This window comes from Triturus cristatus, chromosome 11 (assembly GCF_964204655.1).
Source record: "Triturus cristatus chromosome 11, aTriCri1.1, whole genome shotgun sequence".
Taxonomy (NCBI): domain Eukaryota; kingdom Metazoa; phylum Chordata; class Amphibia; order Caudata; family Salamandridae; genus Triturus; species Triturus cristatus.
In genome coordinates this window covers 817,902,118-817,919,838 of record NC_140594.1, presented here as the reverse complement: position 1 = coordinate 817,919,838, position 17,721 = coordinate 817,902,118, and positions in this window count along the sequence as shown.

The following is a 17,721-nucleotide window of genomic DNA, read 5'->3' as shown; positions in this document are numbered from 1 at the left end:
AGACTTTTCTCCTACTCAGAAGCTTCTATTTCGACCAATTTCAGGCATTAAAATGACTCTAAACACACTTATTTTTGTTCCAAAAGTGATAATTCACATGCAATAGTCACTTACAGTCCAAAAACTAAACATTAAAAATTACCAATTCTGACCATCTGGAGAAAGTTCAACAGGTCCCGGGTCATTGTTTTTCATCAGAAAATTGATTTTTTTGACTTTAGAAAACTTGATTCAAAATGTCACTTGGATTGTGCCTCATGTTGAATAACTACTTTTTAAAGCCTCAATGTGACCAAAATTGCCATTTTTACAGACTTTTTCTCCTACTCAGAAGCTTCTATTTCGACCAATTTCAGGCATTAAAATCACTTTAAACACACTTATTTTTGTTCCAAAAGTGATAATTCACATGCAATAGTCATCTACAGTCAAAAAATCAAAAATTAAAAAAAAGAACATTTCTGACCATCTGGAGAAAGTTCAACAGGTCCCGGGTCATCGTTTTTCATCAGAAAATTTCTTATTTTGACTGTAGAAAAATTGATTCAAAATGTCACTTGGATTGTGCCTCATGTTGAATAACTACTTTTTAAAGCCTCAATGTGACCAAAATTGCCATTTTTACAGACTTTTTCTCCTACTCAGAAGCTTCTATGTCGACCAATTTCAGGAATTAAAATGACTTTAAACACACTTATTTTTGTTCCAAAAGTGATAATTCACATGCAATAGTCATTTACAGTCAAAAAATTAAACTTAAAAAAATTATCATTTCTGACCATCTGGAGAAAGTTCAACAGGTCCCGGGCTCATCATTTTTCATCAGAAAATTGATTTTTTGGACTGTAGAAAAATTGATTCAAAATGTCACTTGGATTGTGCCTCATGTTGAATAACTACTTTTTAAAGCCTCAATGTGACCAAAATTGCCATTTTTACAGACTTTTTCTCCTACTCAGAGGCTTCTATTTTGACCAATTTCTGGCATTAAAATGACTCTAAACACACTCATTTTTGTTCCAAAAGTGATAATTCACATGCAATAGTCATTTACAGTCAAAAAACTTAAACTTAAAAGAAATACCATTTCTGACCATCTGGAGAAAGTTCAACAGGTCCCGGGTCATCGTTTTTCATCAGAAAATTGATTTTTTTGACTGTAGAAAAATTGATTCAAAATGTCACATGGATTGTGCCTCATGTTGAATAACTACTTTTTAAAGCCTCAATGTGACCAAAATTGCCATTTTTACAGACTTTTTCTCCTACTCAGAAGCTTCTATTTCGACCAATTTCAGGCATTAAAATGACTCTAAACACACTTATTTTTGTTCCAAAAGTGATAATTCACATGCAATAGTCATTTACAGTCAAAAAATTTAACTTAAAAAAATTATCATTTCTGACCTTCTGGAGAAAGTTCAACAGGTCCCGGGCTCATCGTTTTTCATCAGAAAATTGATTTTTTGGACTGTAGAAAAATTGATTCAAACTTTCACTTGGATTGTGCCTCATAGTGAATAACTACTTTTTGAAGACTCAATGTGACCAAAATTGCCAATTTTACAGACTTTTTCTCCTACTCAGAAGCTTCTATTTCAGGCATTAAAATGACTCTAAACACACTTATTTTTGTTCCAAAAGTGATAATTCACATGCAATAGTCATTTACAGTAAAAAAAAATAAACAAAAAAAAATGTACATTTCTGACCATCTGGAGAAGGTTCGACAGGTCCCGGGTCATCGTTTTTCATCAGAAAATTGATTTTTTTTACTGTAGAAAAATTGATTCAAAATGTCACTTGGATTGTGCCTCATGTTGAATAACTACTTTTTAAAGCCTCAATGTGACCAAAATTGCCATTTTTACAGACTTTTTCTCCTGCTCAAAGCTTCTATTTCGACCAAATTCAGGCATTAAAATGACTTTAAACACACTTATTTTTGTTCCAAAAGCGATAATTCACATGCAATAATCATTTACAGTCAAAAAATTAAACTTAAAAGAAATACAATTTCTGACCATCTGGAGAAAGTTCAACAGGTCCCGGGTCATCGTTTTTCATCAGAAAATTGATTTTTTTGACTGTAGAAAAATCGATTCAAAATGTCACTTGGATTGTGCCTCATGTTGAATAACTACTTTTTAAAGCCTCAATGTGACCAAAATTACCATTTTTACAGACTTTTTCGCCTACTCAGAAGCTTCTATTTCAATCAATTTCAGGCATTAAAACGACTCTAAACACACTTATTTTAGTTCCAAAAGTGATAATTCACTTACAATAGTCATTTACAGTCAAAAAACGTAAACATTAAAAAATTACCATTTCTGACCATCTGGAGAAGGTTCGACAGGTCACGGGTCATCGTTTTTCATCAGAATTTTTATTTTTGACTGTAGAAAAATTGATTCAAAATGTCACTTGGATTGTGCCTCATGTTGAATAACTACTTTTTAAAGCCTCAATGTGACCAAAATTGCCATTTTTACAGACTTTTCTCCTACTCAGAAGCTTCTATTTCGACCAATTTCAGGCATTAAAATGACTCTAAACACACTTATTTTTGTTCCAAAAGTGATAATTCACATGCAATAGTCACTTACAGTCCAAAAACTAAACATTAAAAATTACCAATTCTGACCATCTGGAGAAAGTTCAACAGGTCCCGGGTCATTGTTTTTCATCAGAAAATTGATTTTTTTGACTTTAGAAAACTTGATTCAAAATGTCACTTGGATTGTGCCTCATGTTGAATAACTACTTTTTAAAGCCTCAATGTGACCAAAATTGCCATTTTTACAGACTTTTTCTCCTACTCAGAAGCTTCTATTTCGACCAATTTCAGGCATTAAAATCACTTTAAACACACTTATTTTTGTTCCAAAAGTGATAATTCACATGCAATAGTCATCTACAGTCAAAAAATCAAAAATTAAAAAAAAGAACATTTCTGACCATCTGGAGAAAGTTCAACAGGTCCCGGGTCATCGTTTTTCATCAGAAAATTTCTTATTTTGACTGTAGAAAAATTGATTCAAAATGTCACTTGGATTGTGCCTCATGTTGAATAACTACTTTTTAAAGCCTCAATGTGACCAAAATTGCCATTTTTACAGACTTTTTCTCCTACTCAGAAGCTTCTATGTCGACCAATTTCAGGAATTAAAATGACTTTAAACACACTTATTTTTGTTCCAAAAGTGATAATTCACATGCAATAGTCATTTACAGTCAAAAAATTAAAAATTAAAAAATTAACATTTCCGACCATCTGGAGAAGGTTCGACAGGTCCCGGGTCATCGTTTTTCATCAGAAAATTGATTTTTTTGACTGTAGAAAAATTGATTCAAAATGTCACTTGGATTGTGCCTCATGTTGAATAACTACTTTTTAGAGCCTCAATGTGACCAAAATTGCCATTTTTACAGACTTTTTCTCCTACTCAGAAGCTTCTATTTCGACCAATTTCAGGCATTAAAATGACTCTAAACACACTTATTTTTGTTCCAAAAGTGATAATTCACATGCAGTAATCATTTACAGTCAAAAAATTAAACTTAGAAAAATTACCATTTCTGACCATCTGGAGAAGGTTCGACAGGTCCCGGGTCATCGTTTTTCTCCTACTCAGAAGCTTCTATTTCGACCAATTTCAGGCATTAAAATGACTTTAAACACACTTATTTGTGTTCCAAAAGTGATAATTCACATGCAACAGACATTTACAGTCAAAAAATAAAAAAGAAAAAAAAAAATTCTGACCATCCAGAGAAAGTTCAACAGGTCCTACTCAGAGGCTTCTATTTTGACCAATTTCTGGCATTAAAATGACTCTAAACACACTCATTTTTGTTCCAAAAGTGATAATTCACATGCAATAGTCATTTACAGTCAAAAAACTTAAACTTAAAAGAAATACCATTTCTGACCATCTGGAGAAAGTTCAACAGGTCCCGGGTCATCGTTTTTCATCAGAAAATTGATTTTTTGGACTGTAGAAAAATTGATTCAAAATGTCACTTGGATTGTGCCTCATGTTGAATAACTACTTTTTAAAGCCTCAATGTGACCAAAATTGCCATTTTTACAGACTTTTTCTCCTACTCAGAAGCTTCTATTTCGACCAATTTCAGGCATTAAAATGACTCTAAACACACTTATTTTTGTTCCAAAAGTGATAATTCACATGCAATAGTCATTTACAGTCAAAAAATTTAACTTAAAAAAATTATCATTTCTGACCATCTGGAGAAAGTTCAACAGGTCCCGGGCTCATCGTTTTTCATCAGAAAATTGATTTTTTGGACTGTAGAAAAATTGATTCAAACTTCCACTTGGATTGTGCCTCATAGTGAATAACTACTTTTTGAAGACTCAATGTGACCAAAATTGCCAATTTTACAGACTTTTTCTCCTACTCAGAAGCTTCTATTTCAGGCATTAAAATGACTCTAAACACACTTATTTTTGTTCCAAAAGTGATAATTCACATGCAATAGTCATTTACAGTCAAAAAAAAAAAAAAAAAAAAATGTACATTTCTGACCATCTGGAGAAGGTTCGACAGGTCCCGGGTCATCGTTTTTCATCAGAAAATTGATTTTTTTTACTGTAGAAAAATTGATTCAAAATGTCACTTGGATTGTGCCTCATGTTGAATAACTACTTTTTAAAGCCTCAATGTGACCAAAATTGCCATTTTTACAGACTTTTTCTCCTACTCAGAAGCTTCTATTTCGACCAAATTCAGGCATTAAAATGACTTTAAACACACTTATTTTTGTTCCAAAAGCGATAATTCACATGCAATAATCATTTACAGTCAAAAAATTAAACTTAAAAGAAATACAATTTCTGACCATCTGGAGAAAGTTCAACAGGTCCCGGGTCATCGTTTTTCATCAGAAAATTGATTTTTTTGACTGTAGAAAAATCGATTCAAAATGTCACTTGGATTGTGCCTCATGTTGAATAACTACTTTTTAAAGCCTCAATGTGACCAAAATTACCATTTTTACAGACTTTTTCGCCTACTCAGAAGCTTCTATTTCAATCAATTTCAGGCATTAAAACGACTCTAAACACACTTATTTTAGTTCCAAAAGTGATAATTCACTTACAATAGTCATTTACAGTCAAAAAACGTAAACATTAAAAAATTACCATTTCTGACCATCTGGAGAAGGTTCGACAGGTCACGGGTCATCGTTTTTCATCAGAATTTTTATTTTTGACTGTAGAAAAATTGATTCAAAATGTCACTTGGATTGTGCCTCATGTTGAATAACTACTTTTTAAAGCCTCAATGTGACCAAAATTGCCATTTTTACAGACTTTTCTCCTACTCAGAAGCTTCTATTTCGACCAATTTCAGGCATTAAAATGACTCTAAACACACTTATTTTTGTTCCAAAAGTGATAATTCACATGCAATAGTCACTTACAGTCCAAAAACTAAACATTAAAAATTACCAATTCTGACCATCTGGAGAAAGTTCAACAGGTCCCGGGTCATTGTTTTTCATCAGAAAATTGATTTTTTTGACTTTAGAAAACTTGATTCAAAATGTCACTTGGATTGTGCCTCATGTTGAATAACTACTTTTTAAAGCCTCAATGTGACCAAAATTGCCATTTTTACAGACTTTTTCTCCTACTCAGAAGCTTCTATTTCGACCAATTTCAGGCATTAAAATCACTTTAAACACACTTATTTTTGTTCCAAAAGTGATAATTCACATGCAATAGTCATCTACAGTCAAAAAATCAAAAATTAAAAAAAAGAACATTTCTGACCATCTGGAGAAAGTTCAACAGGTCCCGGGTCATCGTTTTTCATCAGAAAATTTCTTATTTTGACTGTAGAAAAATTGATTCAAAATGTCACTTGGATTGTGCCTCATGTTGAATAACTACTTTTTAAAGCCTCAATGTGACCAAAATTGCCATTTTTACAGACTTTTTCTCCTACTCAGAAGCTTCTATGTCGACCAATTTCAGGAATTAAAATGACTTTAAACACACATTTTTTTTTCTTCCAAAAGTGATAATTCACATGCAATAGTCATTTACAGTCAAAAAATTAAAAATTAAAAAATTAACATTTCCGACCATCTGGAGAAGGTTCGACAGGTCCCGGGTCATCGTTTTTCATCAGAAAATTGATTTTTTTGACTGTAGAAAAATTGATTCAAAATGTCACTTGGATTGTGCCTCATGTTGAATAACTACTTTTTAGAGCCTCAATGTGACCAAAATTGCCATTTTTACAGACTTTTTCTCCTACTCAGAAGCTTCTATTTCGACCAATTTCAGGCATTAAAATGACTCTAAACACACTTATTTTTGTTCCAAAAGTGATAATTCACATGCAGTAATCATTTACAGTCAAAAATTAAACTTAGAAAAATGACCATTTCTGACCATCTGGAGAAGGTTCGACAGGTCCCGGGTCATCGTTTTTCTCCTACTCAGAAGCTTCTATTTCGACCAATTTCAGGCATTAAAATGACTTTAAACACACTTATTTGTGTTCCAAAAGTGATAATTCACATGCAACAGACATTTACAGTCAAAAAATAAAAAAGAAAAAAAAAAATTCTGACCATCCAGAGAAAGTTCAACAGGTCCTACTCAGAGGCTTCTATTTTGACCAATTTCTGGCATTAAAATGACTCTAAACACACTCATTTTTGTTCCAAAAGTGATAATTCACATGCAATAGTCATTTACAGTCAAAAAACTTAAACTTAAAAGAAATACCATTTCTGACCATCTGGAGAAAGTTCAACAGGTCCCGGGTCATCGTTTTTCATCAGAAAATTGATTTTTTGGACTGTAGAAAAATTGATTCAAAATGTCACTTGGATTGTGCCTCATGTTGAATAACTACTTTTTAAAGCCTCAATGTGACCAAAATTGCCATTTTTACAGACTTTTTCTCCTACTCAGAAGCTTCTATTTCGACCAATTTCAGGCATTAAAATGACTTTAAACACACTTATTTTTGTTCCAAAAGTGATAATTCACATGCAATAGTCATTTACAGTCAAAAAATTAAAAATTAAAATATACCATTTCTGACCATCTGGAGAAAGTTCAACAGGTCCCGGGTCATCGTTTTTCATCAGAAAATTGATTTTTTGGACTGTAGAAAAATTGATTCAAAATGTCACTTGGATTGTGCCTCGTGTTGAATAACTACTTTTTAAAGACTCAATGTGACCAAAATTGCCATTTTTACAGACTTTTTCTCCTACTCAGAAGCTTCTATTTCATGCATTAAAATGACTCTAAACACACTTATTTTTGTTCCAAAAGTGATAATTCACATGCAATAGTCATTTACAGTCAAAAAATAAAAAAATAAAAAATGTACATTTCTGACCATCTGGAGAAGGTTCGACAGGTCCCGGGTCATCGTTTTTCATCAGAAAATTGATTTTTTTTACTGTAGAAAAATTGATTCAAAATGTCACTTGGATTGTGCCTCATGTTGAATAACTACTTTTTAAAGCCTCAATGTGACCAAAATTGCCATTTTTACAGACTTTTTCTCCTACTCAGAAGCTTCTATTTCGACCAATTTCAGGCATTAAAATGACTTTAAACACACTTATTTTTGTTCCAAAAGCGATAATTCACATGCAATAATCATTTACAGTCAAAAAATTAAACTTAAAAGAAATACAATTTCTGACCATCTGGAGAAAGTTCAACAGGTCCCGGGTCATCGTTTTTCATCAGAAAATTGATTTTTTTGACTGTAGAAAAATCGATTCAAAATGTCACTTGGATTGTGCCTCATGTTGAATAACTACTTTTTAAAGCCTCAATGTGACCAAAATTACCATTTTTACAGACTTTTTCGCCTACTCAGAAGCTTCTATTTCAATCAATGTCAGGCATTAAAACGACTCTAAACACACTTATTTTAGTTCCAAAAGTGATAATTCACTTACAATAGTCATTTACAGTCAAAAAACGTAAACATTAAAAAATTACCATTTCTGACCATCTGGAGAAGGTTCGACAGGTCACGGGTCATCGTTTTTCATCAGAAATTTTATTTTTGACTGTAGAAAAATTGATTCAAAATGTCACTTGGATTGTGCCTCATGTTGAATAACTACTTTTTAAAGCCTCAATGTGACCAAAATTGCCATTTTTACAGACTTTTCTCCTACTCAGAAGCTTCTATTTCGACCAATTTCAGGCATTAAAATGACTCTAAACACACTTATTTTTGTTCCAAAAGTGACAATTCACATGCAATAGTCACTTACAGTCCAAAAATTAAACATTAAAAATTACCAATTCTGACCATCTGGAGAAAGTTCAACAGGTCCCGGGTCATTGTTTTTCATCAGAAAATTGATTTTTTTGACTTTAGAAAACTTGATTCAAAATGTCACTTGGATTGTGCCTCATGTTGAATAACTACTTTTTAAAGCCTCAATGTGACCAAAATTGCCATTTTTACAGACTTTTTCTCCTACTCAGAAGCTTCTATTTCGACCAATTTCAGGCATTAAAATGACTCTAAACACACTTATTTTTGTTCCAAAAGTGATAATTCACATGCAATAGTCATCTACAGTCAAAAAATCAAAAATTAAAAAAAAGAACATTTCTGACCATCTGGAGAAAGTTCAACAGGTCCCGGGTCATCGTTTTTCATCAGAAAATTTCTTATTTTGACTGTAGAAAAATTGATTCAAAATGTCACTTGGATTGTGCCTCATGTTGAATAACTACTTTTTAAAGCCTCAATGTGACCAAAATTGCCATTTTTACAGACTTTTTCTCCTACTCAGAAGCTTCTATTTCGACCAATTTCAGGCATTAAAATGACTTTAAACACACTTATTTTTGTTCCAAAAGTGATAATGTCACATGCAATAGTCATTTATCGCAAACAATTAAAATTAAAAAAATACCGTTTCTGACCATCTGGAGAAAGTTCAACAGGTCCCGGGTCATCATTTTGCATCAGAAAATTGATTTTTTTGACTGTAGAAAAATTGATTCAAAATGTCACTTGGATTGTGCCTCATGTTGAATAAATACTTTTTAAAGCCTCAATGTGACCAAAATTGCCATTTTTACAGACTTTTTCTCCTACTCAGAAGCTTCTATTTCGACCAATTTCTGGCATTAAAATGACTCTAAACACACTTATTTTTGTTCCAAAAGTGATAATTCACATGCAATAATCATTTACAATCAAAAAATTAAACTTAAAAAAATTACCATTTCTGACCATCTGGAGAAAGTTCAACAGGTCCCGGGTCATCGTTTTTCATCAGAAAATTGATTTTTTTGACTGTAGAAAAATTGATTCAAAATGTCACTTGGATTGTGCCTCATGTTGAATAACTACTTTTTAAAGCCTCAATGGGACCAAAATTGCCATTTTTACAGACGTTTTCTCCTACTCAGAAGCTTCTATTTCGACTAATTTCAGGCATTAAAATGACTTTAAACACACTTATTTTTGTTCCAAAAGTGATAATTCACATGCAATAGTCATTTACAGTCAAAAAATTAGAAATTAAAAGATACCATTTCTGACCATCTGGAGAAAGTTCAACAGGTCCCGGGTCATCGTTTTTCATCAGAAAATTGATTTTTTTGACTGTAGAAAAATTGATTCAAAATGTCACTTGGATTGTGCCTCATGTTGAATAACTACTTTTTAAAGCCTCAATGTGACCAAAATTGCCATTTTTACAGACTTTGTCTCCTACTCAGAAGCTTCTATTTCGACCAATTTCAGGCATTAAAATGACTCTAAACACACTTATTTTTGTTCCAAAAGTGATAATTCACATGCAATAGTCATTTACAGTCAAAAAATTAAACTTAAAAAAATTATCATTTCTGACCATCTGGAGAAAGTTCAACAGGTCCCGGGCTCATCATTTTTCATCAGAAAATTGATTTTTTCGACTGTAGAAAAATTGATTCAAAATGTCACTTGGATTGTGCCTCATGTTGAATAACTACTTTTTAAAGCCTCAATGTGACCAAAATTGCCATTTTTACAGACTTTTTCTCCTACTCAGAGGCTTCTATTTTGACCAATTTCTGGCATTAAAATGACTCTAAACACACTCATTTTTGTTCCAAAAGTGATAATTCACATGCAATAGTCATTTACAGTCAAAAAATTAAACTTAAAAGAAATACAATTTCTGACCATCTGGAGAAAGTTCAACAGGTCCCGGGTCATCGTTTTTCATCAGAAAATTGATTTTTTTGACTGTAGAAAAATCGATTCAAAATGTCACTTGGATTGTGCCTCATGTTGAATAACTACTTTTTAAAGCCTCAATGTGACCAAAATTACCATTTTTACAGACTTTTTCGCCTACTCAGAAGCTTCTATTTCAATCAATGTCAGGCATTAAAACGACTCTAAACACACTTATTTTAGTTCCAAAAGTGATAATTCACTTACAATAGTCATTTACAGTCAAAAAACGTAAACATTAAAAAATTACCATTTCTGACCATCTGGAGAAGGTTCGACAGGTCACGGGTCATCGTTTTTCATCAGAAATTTTATTTTTGACTGTAGAAAAATTGATTCAAAATGTCACTTGGATTGTGCCTCATGTTGAATAACTACTTTTTAAAGCCTCAATGTGACCAAAATTGCCATTTTTACAGACTTTTCTCCTACTCAGAAGCTTCTATTTCGACCAATTTCAGGCATTAAAATGACTCTAAACACACTTATTTTTGTTCCAAAAGTGACAATTCACATGCAATAGTCACTTACAGTCCAAAAATTAAACATTAAAAATTACCAATTCTGACCATCTGGAGAAAGTTCAACAGGTCCCGGGTCATTGTTTTTCATCAGAAAATTGATTTTTTTGACTTTAGAAAACTTGATTCAAAATGTCACTTGGATTGTGCCTCATGTTGAATAACTACTTTTTAAAGCCTCAATGTGACCAAAATTGCCATTTTTACAGACTTTTTCTCCTACTCAGAAGCTTCTATTTCGACCAATTTCAGGCATTAAAATGACTTTAAACACACTTATTTTTGTTCCAAAAGTGATAATTCACATGCAATAGTCATTTACAGTAAAAAAAAGTAATCATTAAAAAAATACCATTTCTGACCATCTGGAGAAGGTTCGACAGGTCACGGGTCATCGTTTTTTGATCAGAAAATTGATTTTTTGGACTGTAGTAAAATTGACTCAAAATTTCATTTGGATTGTGCCTCATGTTGAATAACTACTTTTTAAAGCCTCAATGTGACCAAAATTGCCATTTTTACAGACTTTTTCTCCTACTCAGAAGCTTCTATTTCGACCAATTTCAGGCATTAAAATGACTTTAAACACACTTATTTTTGTTCCAAAAGTGATAATGTCACATGCAATAGTCATTTATCGCAAACAATTAAAATTAAAAAAATACCGTTTCTGACCATCTGGAGAAAGTTCAACAGGTCCCGGGTCATCATTTTGCATCAGAAAATTGATTTTTTTGACTGTAGAAAAATTGATTCAAAATGTCACTTGGATTGTGCCTCATGTTGAATAAATACTTTTTAAAGCCTCAATGTGACCAAAATTGCCATTTTTACAGACTTTTTCTCCTACTCAGAAGCTTCTATTTCGACCAATTTCTGGCATTAAAATGACTCTAAACACACTTATTTTTGTTCCAAAAGTGATAATTCACATGCAATAATCATTTACAATCAAAAAATTAAACTTAAAAAAATTACCATTTCTGACCATCTGGAGAAAGTTCAACAGGTCCCGGGTCATCGTTTTTCATCAGAAAATTGATTTTTTTGACTGTAGAAAAATTGATTCAAAATGTCACTTGGATTGTGCCTCATGTTGAATAACTACTTTTTAAAGCCTCAATGGGACCAAAATTGCCATTTTTACAGACTTTTTCTCCTACTCAGAAGCTTCTATTTCGACTAATTTCAGGCATTAAAATGACTTTAAACACACTTATTTTTGTTCCAAAAGTGATAATTCACATGCAATAGTCATTTACAGTAAAAAAATTAGAAATTAAAAGATACCATTTCTGACCATCTGGAGAAAGTTCAACAGGTCCCGGGTCATCGTTTTTCATCAGAAAATTGATTTTTTTGACTGTAGAAAAATTGATTCAAAATGTCACTTGGATTGTGCCTCATGTTGAATAACTACTTTTTAAAGCCTCAATGTGACCAAAATTGCCATTTTTACAGACTTTGTCTCCTACTCAGAAGCTTCTATTTCGACCAATTTCAGGCATTAAAATGACTCTAAACACACTTATTTTTGTTCCAAAAGTGATAATTCACATGCAATAGTCATTTACAGTCAAAAAATTAAACTTAAAAAAATTATCATTTCTGACCATCTGGAGAAAGTTCAACAGGTCCCGGGCTCATCATTTTTCATCAGAAAATTGATTTTTTGGACTGTAGAAAAATTGATTCAAAATGTCACTTGGATTGTGCCTCATGTTGAATAACTACTTTTTAAAGCCTCAATGTGACCAAAATTGCCATTTTTACAGACTTTTTCTCCTACTCAGAGGCTTCTATTTTGACCAATTTCTGGCATTAAAATGACTCTAAACACACTCATTTTTGTTCCAAAAGTGATAATTCACATGCAATAGTCATTTACAGTCAAAAAATTAAACTTAAAAGAAATACAATTTCTGACCATCTGGAGAAAGTTCAACAGGTCCCGGGTCATCGTTTTTCATCAGAAAATTGATTTTTTTGACTGTAGAAAAATCGATTCAAAATGTCACTTGGATTGTGCCTCATGTTGAATAACTACTTTTTAAAGCCTCAATGTGACCAAAATTACCATTTTTACAGACTTTTTCGCCTACTCAGAAGCTTCTATTTCAATCAATGTCAGGCATTAAAACGACTCTAAACACACTTATTTTAGTTCCAAAAGTGATAATTCACTTACAATAGTCATTTACAGTCAAAAAACGTAAACATTAAAAAATTACCATTTCTGACCATCTGGAGAAGGTTCGACAGGTCACGGGTCATCGTTTTTCATCAGAAATTTTATTTTTGACTGTAGAAAAATTGATTCAAAATGTCACTTGGATTGTGCCTCATGTTGAATAACTACTTTTTAAAGCCTCAATGTGACCAAAATTGCCATTTTTACAGACTTTTCTCCTACTCAGAAGCTTCTATTTCGACCAATTTCAGGCATTAAAATGACTCTAAACACACTTATTTTTGTTCCAAAAGTGACAATTCACATGCAATAGTCACTTACAGTCCAAAAATTAAACATTAAAAATTACCAATTCTGACCATCTGGAGAAAGTTCAACAGGTCCCGGGTCATTGTTTTTCATCAGAAAATTGATTTTTTTGACTTTAGAAAACTTGATTCAAAATGTCACTTGGATTGTGCCTCATGTTGAATAACTACTTTTTAAAGCCTCAATGTGACCAAAATTGCCATTTTTACAGACTTTTTCTCCTACTCAGAAGCTTCTATTTCGACCAATTTCAGGCATTAAAATGACTTTAAACACACTTATTTTTGTTCCAAAAGTGATAATTCACATGCAATAGTCATTTACAGTAAAAAAAAGTAATCATTAAAAAAATACCATTTCTGACCATCTGGAGAAGGTTCGACAGGTCACGGGTCATCGTTTTTTGATCAGAAAATTGATTTTTTGGACTGTAGTAAAATTGACTCAAAATTTCATTTGGATTGTGCCTCATGTTGAATAACTACTTTTTAAAGCCTCAATGTGACCAAAATTGCCATTTTTACAGACTTTTTCTCCTACTCAGAAGCTTCTATTTCGACCAATTTCAGGCATTAAAATGACTTTAAACACACTTATTTTTGTTCCAAAAGTGATAATGTCACATGCAATAGTCATTTATCGCAAACAATTAAAATTAAAAAAATACCGTTTCTGACCATCTGGAGAAAGTTCAACAGGTCCCGGGTCATCATTTTGCATCAGAAAATTGATTTTTTTGACTGTAGAAAAATTGATTCAAAATGTCACTTGGATTGTGCCTCATGTTGAATAAATACTTTTTAAAGCCTCAATGTGACCAAAATTGCCATTTTTACAGACTTTTTCTCCTACTCAGAAGCTTCTATTTCGACCAATTTCTGGCATTAAAATGACTCTAAACACACTTATTTTTGTTCCAAAAGTGATAATTCACATGCAATAATCATTTACAATCAAAAAATTAAACTTAAAAAAATTACCATTTCTGACCATCTGGAGAAAGTTCAACAGGTCCCGGGTCATCGTTTTTCATCAGAAAATTGATTTTTTTGACTGTAGAAAAATTGATTCAAAATGTCACTTGGATTGTGCCTCATGTTGAATAACTACTTTTTAAAGCCTCAATGGGACCAAAATTGCCATTTTTACAGACTTTTTCTCCTACTCAGAAGCTTCTATTTCGACTAATTTCAGGCATTAAAATGACTTTAAACACACTTATTTTTGTTCCAAAAGTGATAATTCACATGCAATAGTCATTTACAGTAAAAAAATTAGAAATTAAAAGATACCATTTCTGACCATCTGGAGAAAGTTCAACAGGTCCCGGGTCATCGTTTTTCATCAGAAAATTGATTTTTTTGACTGTAGAAAAATTGATTCAAAATGTCACTTGGATTGTGCCTCATGTTGAATAACTACTTTTTAAAGCCTCAATGTGACCAAAATTGCCATTTTTACAGACTTTGTCTCCTACTCAGAAGCTTCTATTTCGACCAATTTCAGGCATTAAAATGACTCTAAACACACTTATTTTTGTTCCAAAAGTGATAATTCACATGCAATAGTCATTTACAGTCAAAAAATTAAACTTAAAAAAATTATCATTTCTGACCATCTGGAGAAAGTTCAACAGGTCCCGGGCTCATCATTTTTCATCAGAAAATTGATTTTTTGGACTGTAGAAAAATTGATTCAAAATGTCACTTGGATTGTGCCTCATGTTGAATAACTACTTTTTAAAGCCTCAATGTGACCAAAATTGCCATTTTTACAGACTTTTTCTCCTACTCAGAGGCTTCTATTTTGACCAATTTCTGGCATTAAAATGACTCTAAACACACTCATTTTTGTTCCAAAAGTGATAATTCACATGCAATAGTCATTTACAGTCAAAAAACTTAAACTTAAAAGAAATACCATTTCTGACCATCTGGAGAAAGTTCAACAGGTCCCGGGTCATCGTTTTTCATCAGAAAATTGATTTTTTTGACTGTAGAAAAATTGATTCAAAATGTCACATGGATTGTGCCTCATGTTGAATAACTACTTTTTAAAGCCTCAATGTGACCAAAATTGCCATTTTTACAGACTTTTTCTCCTACTCAGAAGCTTCTATTTCGACCAATTTCAGGCATTAAAATGACTCTAAACACACTTATTTTTGTTCCAAAAGTGATAATTCACATGCAATAGTCATTTACAGTCAAAAAATTTAACTTAAAAAAATTATCATTTCTGACCATCTGGAGAAAGTTCAACAGGTCCCGGGCTCATCGTTTTTCATCAGAAAATTGATTTTTTGGACTGTAGAAAAATTGATTCAAACTTTCACTTGGATTGTGCCTCATAGTGAATAACTACTTTTTGAAGACTCAATGTGACCAAAATTGCCAATTTTACAGACTTTTTCTCCTACTCAGAAGCTTCTATTTCAGGCATTAAAATGACTCTAAACACACTTATTTTTGTTCCAAAAGTGATAATTCACATGCAATAGTCATTTACAGTAAAAAAAAAAAAAAAAAAAAAATGTACATTTCTGACCATCTGGAGAAGGTTCGACAGGTCCCGGGTCATCGTTTTTCATCAGAAAATTGATTTTTTTTACTGTAGAAAAATTGATTCAAAATGTCACTTGGATTGTGCCTCATGTTGAATAACTACTTTTTAAAGCCTCAATGTGACCAAAATTGCCATTTTTACAGACTTTTTCTCCTGCTCAAAGCTTCTATTTCGACCAAATTCAGGCATTAAAATGACTTTAAACACACTTATTTTTGTTCCAAAAGCGATAATTCACATGCAATAATCATTTACAGTCAAAAAATTAAACTTAAAAGAAATACAATTTCTGACCATCTGGAGAAAGTTCAACAGGTCCCGGGTCATCGTTTTTCATCAGAAAATTGATTTTTTTGACTGTAGAAAAATCGATTCAAAATGTCACTTGGATTGTGCCTCATGTTGAATAACTACTTTTTAAAGCCTCAATGTGACCAAAATTACCATTTTTACAGACTTTTTCGCCTACTCAGAAGCTTCTATTTCAATCAATTTCAGGCATTAAAACGACTCTAAACACACTTATTTTAGTTCCAAAAGTGATAATTCACTTACAATAGTCATTTACAGTCAAAAAACGTAAACATTAAAAAATTACCATTTCTGACCATCTGGAGAAGGTTCGACAGGTCACGGGTCATCGTTTTTCATCAGAATTTTTATTTTTGACTGTAGAAAAATTGATTCAAAATGTCACTTGGATTGTGCCTCATGTTGAATAACTACTTTTTAAAGCCTCAATGTGACCAAAATTGCCATTTTTACAGACTTTTCTCCTACTCAGAAGCTTCTATTTCGACCAATTTCAGGCATTAAAATGACTCTAAACACACTTATTTTTGTTCCAAAAGTGATAATTCACATGCAATAGTCACTTACAGTCCAAAAACTAAACATTAAAAATTACCAATTCTGACCATCTGGAGAAAGTTCAACAGGTCCCGGGTCATTGTTTTTCATCAGAAAATTGATTTTTTTGACTTTAGAAAACTTGATTCAAAATGTCACTTGGATTGTGCCTCATGTTGAATAACTACTTTTTAAAGCCTCAATGTGACCAAAATTGCCATTTTTACAGACTTTTTCTCCTACTCAGAAGCTTCTATTTCGACCAATTTCAGGCATTAAAATCACTTTAAACACACTTATTTTTGTTCCAAAAGTGATAATTCACATGCAATAGTCATCTACAGTCAAAAAATCAAAAATTAAAAAAAAGAACATTTCTGACCATCTGGAGAAAGTTCAACAGGTCCCGGGTCATCGTTTTTCATCAGAAAATTTCTTATTTTGACTGTAGAAAAATTGATTCAAAATGTCACTTGGATTGTGCCTCATGTTGAATAACTACTTTTTAAAGCCTCAATGTGACCAAAATTGCCATTTTTACAGACTTTTTCTCCTACTCAGAAGCTTCTATGTCGACCAATTTCAGGAATTAAAATGACTTTAAACACACTTATTTTTGTTCCAAAAGTGATAATTCACATGCAATAGTCATTTACAGTCAAAAAATTAAACTTAAAAAAATTATCATTTCTGACCATCTGGAGAAAGTTCAACAGGTCCCGGGCTCATCATTTTTCATCAGAAAATTGATTTTTTGGACTGTAGAAAAATTGATTCAAAATGTCACTTGGATTGTGCCTCATGTTGAATAACTACTTTTTAAAGCCTCAATGTGACCAAAATTGCCATTTTTACAGACTTTTTCTCCTACTCAGAGGCTTCTATTTTGACCAATTTCTGGCATTAAAATGACTCTAAACACACTCATTTTTGTTCCAAAAGTGATAATTCACATGCAATAGTCATTTACAGTCAAAAAACTTAAACTTAAAAGAAATACCATTTCTGACCATCTGGAGAAAGT